Source organism: Melanotaenia boesemani, chromosome 8 (assembly GCF_017639745.1).
Source record: "Melanotaenia boesemani isolate fMelBoe1 chromosome 8, fMelBoe1.pri, whole genome shotgun sequence".
Classification (NCBI taxonomy): domain Eukaryota; kingdom Metazoa; phylum Chordata; class Actinopteri; order Atheriniformes; family Melanotaeniidae; genus Melanotaenia; species Melanotaenia boesemani.
In genome coordinates, this window is record NC_055689.1 from 26121590 (window position 1) to 26132659 (window position 11070).

General features: G+C 37.9%; 1 protein-coding gene across 2 annotated transcripts in view; it reads right to left on the reverse strand.

The window, feature by feature from the left end:
• The window catches only part of zfyve9a (zinc finger, FYVE domain containing 9a), a 35416-nt gene extending 28468 nt beyond the window's left edge, over window positions 1-6948 (reverse strand). Inside the window, exon 1 of one of the 2 annotated variants that reach the window (XM_041993305.1) lies at window positions 6712-6948. The gene's annotated coding sequence lies outside the window, so the exon portion shown is untranslated. The remainder of the gene's footprint in view (window positions 1-6711) is intronic. The other variant, XM_041993304.1, reaches the window with a different exon arrangement.
• Between the last annotated feature and the right edge of the window lie 4122 nt (window positions 6949-11070).

The following is an 11070-nucleotide window of genomic DNA, read 5'->3' on the forward strand; positions in this document are numbered from 1 at the left end:
AATAATAAAAAGTACTCTTAATGCAAAAAATTCAGATATTTTGTTATTTCTAATAATGTTATAAATTTCTAGGTTACTAAAACAAATAATGTGAAACTAAAAATCACATGTACCAGTTAATGTAATGTACAGAATGTCTCAAAGTTGGTATTCCTGACTTGTGCACTGAGATATTTCCATCCAAACTGAATAAAACTTGCACCATAACAGCATGAAAAAAAACATATGGTCTACACATAAACACATGTGAACAAACACACACAGATATGTCTGCATGAGGACAGGAGCCCATCCCTGATTAAGATTTAATTACTCTGCAGATGCGCTGAATAATGCATATTTAATCTAAGTGTGTGAAGGAGTTGTATTTTTAGTAAACTTGAAATGATGCTTTAAAAGGAGACATGCATGAATGACAGAGTGTCAGTCAGAGAGGCTGTCAGCTGTCAGTAGCTGTAGGATGTTTACAAAATGTGCATGAACAGCTACAACTCATCAACTAATGACAGATCAAAAATCCACCACAGAAGCAGGGCTGTGATGTGGCCTGATGTAAAAGAATATAAGGATTGTACAAGACAGTACAGCTCACCTGATGACCATTACGACAGTCCAGTAAACTATTGAGCCCAATTTACTGTCTTGAAAGCACTTGATTGAAATTTGGAACAAACAACTGTGCCAAATTACATTTTTACAAACCTGCTAACAGACACTTTACACTACCTCTTGCTACAGTTCTGTGAACCGTTGTTTTCATTACAATTAACCAACTGATCTTTAAAGAGCCCCAATAAATAAATCAATAATGTGATAGAGTTCTTAGGTTGCAACATGACAATTTGATATGATTTGTGGTATCCAAAGTTTGACTTTGACAAAGCTAAATTCAGATAATATCAGCTGCTTTTTACCTTGCCTATTAGATTAATTGATAATCTTTACTGGCTCAAATTAGATTAACTCAATTAATGCACAAAAAATATACTATGGGATCCATCTTCCCTCATCTAATACAATTGTATTTAAAGATACCAATAAAAAGTATGTATAAATTACGGCTGTCAAAAATAATGCGTTAATGGCGTTAAATAATTTATGTAATTAACTGTATTAAAATTTTTAACGCAATTAACACATGTGCGGCATGATAAGCCCCATACATCCATCATTTCTGTTATGATGGCGGGACGTATTGAAGCACGATGGAAAAGATCAGCTGGTTGGTTCTATGGATGAATTTGAGAATAAACTCCACATTAATGGAGCAACCCATGGACGTCGCCTCCGTGGAGGATGGGGAGTTTTAAAACACACACTTTTCCTGGTGAGAGGGTTCCACATCCGCACTTTTCCCGTATTCTTATTTAAACATGCGACAGCCCAACTGCGTTTTGCACCAGTGTGTCTGCTCTGGTGGATCTCTGGTCGTCTTAGTTTGTGCAGCGACGGCTGTTGGGGATCAGCTGATCGGTTTAACTCTCTTGTGTTTATCATTCAGCTGAGAAGGAGGAACCTAGCGGTTCGTGGTTCACACCGTCACATATTTACCCCAAAGTATTGTTTTTGGCAAGACCTTCTCTAACACAGTTGTTGACGAAAGGATGTAGCTGTTGAAAGGATTTATAGTTCAGCCATGCAGTGGCGCTTCTAAAAAAGTTCTGATGGAGGGCCAAGCACTGACAAGGAATAAAGGGGGGCACAAATGAGACCTTTTTTTTTAAGGTCTAGATTTGATGAAATATTGAACTGATTATTACAACTCAAGTGATCACCTAATGTAAAAAAAAAAATGAAGAAAAACTTGTAAAACAGCCAATGATATAGTTAATCTACAGTTGTTTACTTTGGGTGATGCTGCTGTAGGACTTTTAGCACTGCTGCACAAACGCTTACACTTAAATTAATAAAAGGGAAAAAAATTGAGGATAGCCAGATCATCAGTGTTATCAGAGTTTCTTCATCATTGTTGGCTGTTTAATTTCAGTCGTCACATCTGGCGGTTTTGTGACAGAAATTATCACCATGGAGACGGTTGGTGATATGATGATTATATGAATTCTGCATTATGATCTAGAACATGGTAGGGATTATTTAGAACAACATATAAGGTGTGTCCCAATTCAGGGTCCACACACTTTGAAGTGCGGCTTCGTCTGCTACATACGTCATCGTGGTGCACCAAGCACTGTCCCAATTCACAGAATTCGAAGGAGCCTCCGAATCCACCTTTTAAATCTGCACTTCGTTTGGCCTCAAACAAAAGCTGCTGGTGATGCATCCTTCATGGCCTCTTTTCTCCTAGAATTCATGGTGCACAAGACGGTGGCGAATCAGCAACCAAGCTCAGAAGAGTACGTTTTAGGTTTAAATATTTTTGTTAAAAAAAAGAGAAGTTTTTTTGTTTTTTTAATACACATTGTAGAAATGTTACAAAACCAAGTCCATAAATAAAAACATGTTTGTTCAATGGTGACATTAAAATTCTGTAATATTTGACATTTCTGGATTTTTAAGGGGTTAATGATGTGTGTACCGGCTGAAAAAAAAAAACAAAAAACCAGAGCCTCAGACAGTTTGTTTTTTTTTGTTTTTTAAATACTGTCTGTGATACCGATCGGTGTTAATGTTCACTGAAGTGTCCTATGAGTAGGTTTAGGAGAGGTTTAAGTGATTCAATGTCCTGTGTTGTTGCAATGGGAAACTGTTGTTGGTTTCACGAACATTAGCGGACTTCGAAGTGTGTAGACTACGGAGGACACTCCATAGTCTAGGTAGTCTGCACACTTTCAAGTGTGTGGACCCTGAATTGGGACACACCCATAGATGTACATTACATGCTGCATTTACTGATCCTTGGACATCTGACATTTACCCAAGGGAAGGTTAGTTAACAGTAAATATTTGCAGCATTGGCTCTTTCTGTTGATACATTACATTAAAAACGGGCAAATTTCAGGCATATAAAAACTCCCAAATAGTGATTAATCATAAGTGATTTGAAAGCTGTGATTAATTATGATTAATTCATCTGAAAGCTGTGATTAAAATTTTTATCATTTGACAGCCCTAGTATAAATATAAGGACCAGACAACGCACAAACATCTACAAGTGAAAAAAGTAATTTTGAAATGATAGAAAGTAAAAACAAGGACTTTTTTTAGAGACTTGCATTTACAAACAGTCATGTTACAGGCTCCAGCTTAAGTCAGACATACTCATAATGAAACACACTACTAATACAATAAAGCACGTCTGACTGGATATCCTGGGATGGCAGCTAAATTAAATAAGACAAGGGCATAAACAGCAAGGGGGCTCGGACGGAGCAGAGTGTTAAAACAGTTCATTAAGTCCACGCTGTCAAGACAAGGCTGCATTTCCTGTTGTTTCCTATCAGGAAGCGGCATTCCCTTCCTGACCAGTCAGATGGAAATACATTAAGTAAGCACATTTTTTTAATCCATTAAGTTAAATTTTGCTTGCATATTTTAGGATGTTTCTTTATAAAGATATTTTTCTTAAAAAGAATATGTTCCAGTATGCATGAAGTCATTTAAGAGCTCAAATTTATTTAAAGCCTGAGAGTAACCCATGGTTTTCTTGTCAAATTAAGACTAAATGTCCTGCATAAATGTCCAGCTCATGAAATATTAAAGAGTGCTTGAGAGGTTCGGTTACCCGGCTGGGAGTCACCAGCTGATACAGAGACAGATCATATAAGCTGCTTTTGAAATATATTGTATGATTGCCACCATGACCAGTAGTTATGAATCTTCCTGACCGGTTTGACTAAGAGCACAAGAAAAACAGATTGTCATAGTACATATTTCAACAAATCTCTTAAAGCTACAAAAAGTGCAAAAAATCTTTATCTAAATAATAAGTGTGAAAGAACTCTCAGTTTAACATTTAGGAGTGCAAAGAATGAAGCTCCACGTTTAGAATTAGAAAATGTCAGTATATACTGATCAAAATGTAAACATTTAATGATTTTTACCAGATCTTCACATCCCAACGTCCTAACCAAGAATTCAGTCTAACCTCATGCTAAAAATAACTTTTTGGTGTAATAAGTATCACAGAAAATGTCTATCATAACCTTATGTTGTGTACTTTCATGACACTGAGGCATGTGTCACAATGAGTGATGAAGACGGCTCTTACAGATGGAGTAATAAAAGCCGTGCACTGAAGCATGCAGATGCATGATGGTGTGATGAAGTCCTGACGCATAACCCCTGAAGCCTGCCATTGGTTGATACAGAGAATCAGGAGGGATACATCCCAGCACTCCTTATTTTACGACAGTCGAGTGTACTGGTGTCAACAAAGGATGAGAAGGTCTTTCTGAAAATGTTTGTTCTTTGTTTTTTTCCTAAGGCCCTTCTCTCACCAACGAGAATATAAAGACGCAATGGAGGTACCAACAGTTCTGATTTTCTTTATCATATGTTACTAAAATAATTCTTTTTGGCTTTACCCACAAATAAAGTAGTTTGTTGGAGCCTTTTTAAGTTACATTGTATGTTGATCAATAAAAATAAATTACTAAACATGCTTTGAGAAATTATAATACTGCCATCCTTAAAGTAAGATAATTATTCATGAAATAATCATCATCGGTATCAGTTATCAACCAAATGAATTGTAAAATATTGGCATATTGGCCAAAGATCCAATATTGTGCATTCCTAGTAGGACCACATGTATGGCCAACATGATGAATTGGGATTGGGCCAATATATCTGTTCTTACTCTTATTTCTAATGAATAGAATAGAACTTTATTTTTCATTGCAACAAAAGTGCAGCCAACTTCTAGGGACTAAAAGCTTGAATCCTGCTAAACAGCACTTTTAGATCCAAATCTGACATTGTCATACTCCAGACACCGTCTGTTGATGGGGAACACAGGAAACCTCAAATGATCACTTCCTCTGTTTAAGAATGGACTGACATAACCTAATAACAACATGATCGCATGACTGAGTGACACATTTGTTACGTAATGTTTAACACCCTAACTGGGAGTACACTGGGAGTTGTCCGCTTCCTTCTCTTATAAGCTTTTTTTTCCGCTTGCCATACTACTGAAGATGAAATAAATAAAAGCAAAACACATGAAAGAAAAACATGGCAGAACTTTTATATTCACTATAAGGTCACATTCTCTCAAACAGGAGATAATTTATTTGACAGCAAAAGGTTTAAAAGGAAAATCCACAGAGATTTGAAGAGAAAAAAGGTAAAGAAGAGTAGAAAGAGCTGCTGTGCTTAACAGCAAGTGTCAAAAGCGATTATGAGCTTCCTCTCTCTCCCTCCCATATGTTTTGATCTACATTTAACCACCTCCAGACAGTAAAAACAGAGCAGAGAGATGGGCTGCCATCAGGGAGAGACTTGTAATACTTTCTGAAAGCACACAGTAACATACATCTGGGAAGTCTCTGTACACATGAGAGCTCATCTTTGCATGGGTGCCTGTTGGATCTGTCTACTCAATCAGCCCCTCTGGGTTTTCATACCACCTGCAGATGGAGAGAGGCATCATATTCTCTTGTGTCAGGTAGAGACCCTTATCAAATATCTGGTGTGTTTCAGATCCAGTATGGGCAATCTGCTAGTTTGGATATGGAAAAGATGAGGGTGAAATAACGTGCAGGTGTTAAAAAAAATAGTATGCAATACTATGTAGAGTTGTTTTCATTTCATAGTCATTTTTTTTATTTCTCTCAGCTGATGACTGGCCAAAGTGGCACTGAGATGGACCCTCTTCCTCAAATCCACCTCCCCAGGACTTTAAAAAAGACCTTGTGCCCATGTGATGAGGTAAATGTAATTTTATACACAAAAAAGCCAACTCTTGGGCCAGATTGGTGATCATTAGCCTGGGTTATGCAACCATAAGTGGCGTTGTGGTTATTCCTGCAGGCCAAACACAGCCTGGCTGGATAAATATCATTCACAGGTAAACTAGGTAAACACCTGGAAAACGACTCTGTGTTGTCCAGTGAAGCGGGTTGAATCGATGCAGCCTCAAAAAGCACAACCGCTGGGGTTTGTTTGCTGAAGAACTTCGGCTGGTGTATTAGCTGGGTTGCTAGCTAAATATACACCAAAGCTGCAAAAGGCCACGAGTAAGTTTTTCCAAGAGTTCTCACAAAGTCGTTTGAAAAGAGTGGTAAAATGTCTAATTTTTAACACGTGATGTGACCAATTAACAACAGCTTCGTAAGTAAAACGCTGTGCCAACGGAATGAAGCGGCTAGTATTAGCCCCAGCGGTTCAACGGATAGTCGTGCGCCCGTTGACGGCAACGACTTGCTGCTCTGACGGACACTCACGCTGTTACTGCAACGGTGGGCTTTGGAACGAGCCACCTAAAACGGTTATCTCACGAGCGGTCTTTCTCAGGTTAACTTAGAATCATTTAAATAGGAAAGTATTTGCCTCTTGTCGTTTCTTTAAGTGTTGTTGTAACATCTTGCTACAACACCGAAAAGCAAAGGGGGACGTGTTGTATAATTGACGTAAAATTAAAGTGTAACCGTTACGGCACCTTCTTGGGATTCCTCAGTTTCGTGAGCCATGCAGACCACATTGCAATTCAGTCAGTTTGCCTGCAACAATACTCGCCGTTGTAATGGCGGTTTTTAGCGTTAGAAGAGCAACAGACCTAATGTCATGAAAACAAACCCAGTTACTCACCGGAGGAATCCTCATCTTTACGTACATTCCCGCGAAGCCCCTCCGTTAGCGACCGTCATAGCTAATCGCCTTTAAAAGCTATTTTTGCGTATCCTCGTTTAGACCCACCACTGGCTGCCTGACTCTTAACAACAACAGTAGTCAGAAAGTACAGCCTCCAGTCTACCGTAGTTGTGCGACAGAACTCAAGGATCCCTCCCCCAAGGTTTAATACTGGAAAATAAGGAGAAACGTCAGGTCACCCAGAATGGAACTCCCAAATTTCCGGTTTTACCTTTCAAAATATGAACCCTAACTACCCAGCCAGAGATTTCGAAATATACAGCTGGCCTTGAAACAGTTTCCGGTCAGGCTCTGAATGAAAGTAAGAAAATTGTACATCAGTTATCAAAAAAATAACTTTAATTATTTGTTAATTTGTCGAAGAGCTTAGATACATAAGTTCTGATATGTTTCTAAACTCCTCCATATACAGAAAGAGCAGGGGAAAATCCCTGTTCCTCGTCTTGGCCCTGTCTCTCATTCTTTTTTTAGGGATCAAGGACTAATAGTCCATTAGCAAGGGGGCATGTGAATGGCTAGATGACCACAAATTGCCACATGTAGCTACCATCACCAAGTATAAATGAGGAGTGGATCAGTGACGTGCAGTCAGGGGAGGCAGGTGAGGCAGTGCCTATTAAGTACAAATTGCCAAATTTGAGTATTTCCCGATCAAATCCAGTGCAGAAACCCCGGTGGAGGCACGGGCGAGCTTTGCCTCAGCTCTAACTGTGCCATCCAGTACAAACTGGGTTGCATGACACGTGCCGTTTTCTGTTCCTCATCATATCGCCAATATCCACTTTACAGAAATATTTGTTATACACCATGACTCTCTACAGTCTGTGTAATGTATTTAATGTATTTGTGAGAGAAATAGCCCCGTTTATTATACAATAAAGTGCAGAGAAAAGCCAGCAGGTGAGGCAAACAGTACTCTGCCTCACCTCAAGGGGGCGCACTTAAACACCAACACGGTGTGTGAGTGTTGCCAACTTAGCGACCTTTTTTTTTTTGTTTTTTTTTTTTTGTTTTTTTTAAAGCGACTAGCGACAAATCTAGTGACTTTTTCGGTATTGGAGACTTTTGTAGACTGACGTATATTAAAGTAGTTTATTCTTCTCAATGAGGAGTGGGTGCTGCTGTGCAGGCCCCCCTCCTGTCCAAAAGCAACCAGAAGAGGCTTCTGGTTGCAGCAGTAGCTGCATTCAGAGCAGGAGATGATCACCTGTTTCATTACAGGCTGAAAATGAAACGTTCAAAGCTGGTGCAGGATGGTCTCGCGCTGGCTTACCGTCAGATATTAATGTCTATTAATGACGAGTGTGGAGGAAAACAAGTGTTGTGAAATGTTGCAGCCCCCTAATTATTAAACAACCTACACTTAAACTAAACTAGAATAAAATAAAATATTAACCAAAGAATTTGTTTTTATTTTAATTTGTTTTGCCTTTTTAAACATTTTAAGCTTGTCTTTTCGTCCATTTTTGCCTTTCCCATAACATTCCTCTCCACAGCAGCCTCCATGTACCAGGCTATTATGCACATTAGATGATGTCATTTAGCGATTTCTAGCTGCTTTTAGGACAGCCAGTAGCTACTTTTCTCACTGAAGAGTTAGTAACAGTGGGTGTGTGAGTGTAATTGAAAGAGGAATGCTGATAGGATATGAAGCATTACCAGTTGCATGTTGTTGAATGAATATTGAAATAAGATGCTCTTTTCAGCTCTTACAATTGTAAATCAGTGCCTCACCAACCATAAACTTCACCGCACGTCACTGGAGTGGATGAATAATGGATCCAATGTAAGCGCTGTAAAGCACTAAATAAATCTAATCTATTATTATTATTATTATTATTATTATTATTATTATTATACAGTCTTGCTGCCCAAAAGGAACAAGGAATTTCATTTCTGTAAAGTGGAAAGACATGACCAAGTGGTAATGCCAAGCCTTTCTATAGTAAATAGAGGGTTTCTGTGCTTGTTTCACATTTAATAGACATAACAGTCAGCAAAGTATGAATTAATCATTTGTCATTTAGCTGAAGTTTCAGTTGTGTGATCTTATTTTGTGGTGTCCATGGGTAGTTTCCGGTTTAGCTCCAGCTGTTTGTCTCCAACTTGACAGACACAGCCTACCCCGCATCTCCGTCCAGCTTGTTCTGTGGTCCAGCTGCTACAGAAGGGACATTTTGGCTCAGCCCGGCCGGAAGGTGATGTGGTGGGCCCCGGGGCGGGTCCGCAACTCTGTCCCGCTCCCGCGCACGACACCCTCAGAGCCAAAATGGCTCATTCATCTCCCGTAACCTTGTCAGCCCTATGAGAGAATGACAGCAGAGGAGCCATCGATCAGCACAATGCAGCACAGAACGCCAGAGATGATCAATGAAACGGGATGTGGTTTGTAAAAGCCACCCAAACTCTATTAACCCCTGCTCACTTACACAAACCCCGACTTTAATAACACATATTTTTTTATAAACAAAAACGTAATACAAGTACAAATTATCAGCCAAAGTAACATACAAAATTGATTAATAATAATATCTGCTGATTAAAGATGAACTAAAATAGAGTAGAATGTGAGAGGGTTTTTTTGTTGTTTTTAGTCAGTGTTAGAAAGCACTTACTCATGCATTACACTTAATTTAGCCACTTCCTAAATATCTTTACTTGGGTATAAGCTTTTTTATGTTTCAGTACTAAGCTAGTTTACATATTGCATTGTAACTGATATAGGTCTAACACTGCACAAAAGGTTTAGTCACGTGTCATTTCTTTATATATTACCAATAAGTAAATAAATAAATAGAGGGAAATAGATGACGAACTTAACTGAAATATGTGCAAATACAAATGGAAATGCAAATAAGCGAAAACATACTAATGAGCTTGAAATGAAATGTTTGGTTTGAGCACCATTTTTCTTCATCACCATCTGAATCCTTTTAGACAAATTTTCAACTTTCTTGTACATTCTTCTTGAATTACTTTTCTAGGCTTTTCTTTGGATGTTTGCTGTCTTTTGTTCAATTCTCTGTAATTCTCATGATCCCACACTGCTTCAATAATAACAGTTCAGACTTTGGGGAGAATTCATCACTCCAGACCTGTTCCCAATGATTTGTTCCTGTTTACCTTCACAAAGTACTAACTTTTTAACAGCAACCCTGCCAGGAAGACCATGAGACTTCAGTGATTTATAGGTCAGGATTTATATATATATATATATATATATATATATATATATGTAACCTGTAATTCTGTTATAGTATTCTGTTAGTAATCTGTTGTAGTTTTTTGGGCCACTTCTTTGCCCCTCCACTTTCCACGTTTTTTGAAAAAGAAATTAATAAATAAATAAAAACACACTGTACATCCAAATATATCAAGTTAACAGCTTATTCATGCAGCTCTTTGGGAATCACTTTGCTGGTGCAAAAATACAATTTCATAGCAGTCAGACTGAATTACCCTTTTGTTTTTGTTCTTTTTTGTAACTTAAAAAATGGGAACACATTTTGTCTTTTATGCAATGAAGAAAGTTTAAAAAACACTTAAGCTCACTGAGAACGATAAGGAAATCTTTCAAAAAGAAAAACATATTTAAAAAAAAAAAGCATTAAAGAACTCTATACTCACTGTATCATCCTAAAAGAAAACACTGCATTTTGAAAATAACAAAATATTGTTTCCTTTTTTATTTAAAGTTATTTATAACTTTGCTGCTCCTCTTTAAGAAAATTTGTAACTCTGACATCAGATAAATGTAGTGTTCCCAGAGGTAAAACCTCTTTTTGCCAATCTCCTTTCTCTTAGAGCCACAAGTGTGTGGAACACCCTTCCAACACAATTAATCATGCAGAAACTTAAAGATATTTTCACACCTGAAAAGGCTCCTGTCCAAACAAACTTGTCCACACTAATGAACTGTGTGAATGTCTTTGTGTGTAGCGGGTGAATAAAGTGAGTCTGGCTGTTTTTCCCAGTTTATTTTAGTGTTTTTACATCAACTTGTTCAAGAACTGGAGGTGGAAAGTTATGTTGCATCTTAAAGAACCCATATTGTGTAAAATTTACTTTCTATTGATTTTCTAGAGTCATGTGTGTCCTCGTGTGTATGAGGCCCAAAAATGAGAAAATTCTGTCTCTTCTCTCACTTGTTTGCTCCACTTTTTAGCAAATGTGTGCTCAAGGGAAAGATCCCTTTGTGTGATATGTAGGTATGTAAAAAGATATAGAACTACTTGTTTTTAATAGTAAAAATCCAAATAATCTAGATTGCAAAAAAAAATCCAATGAAACACAAAA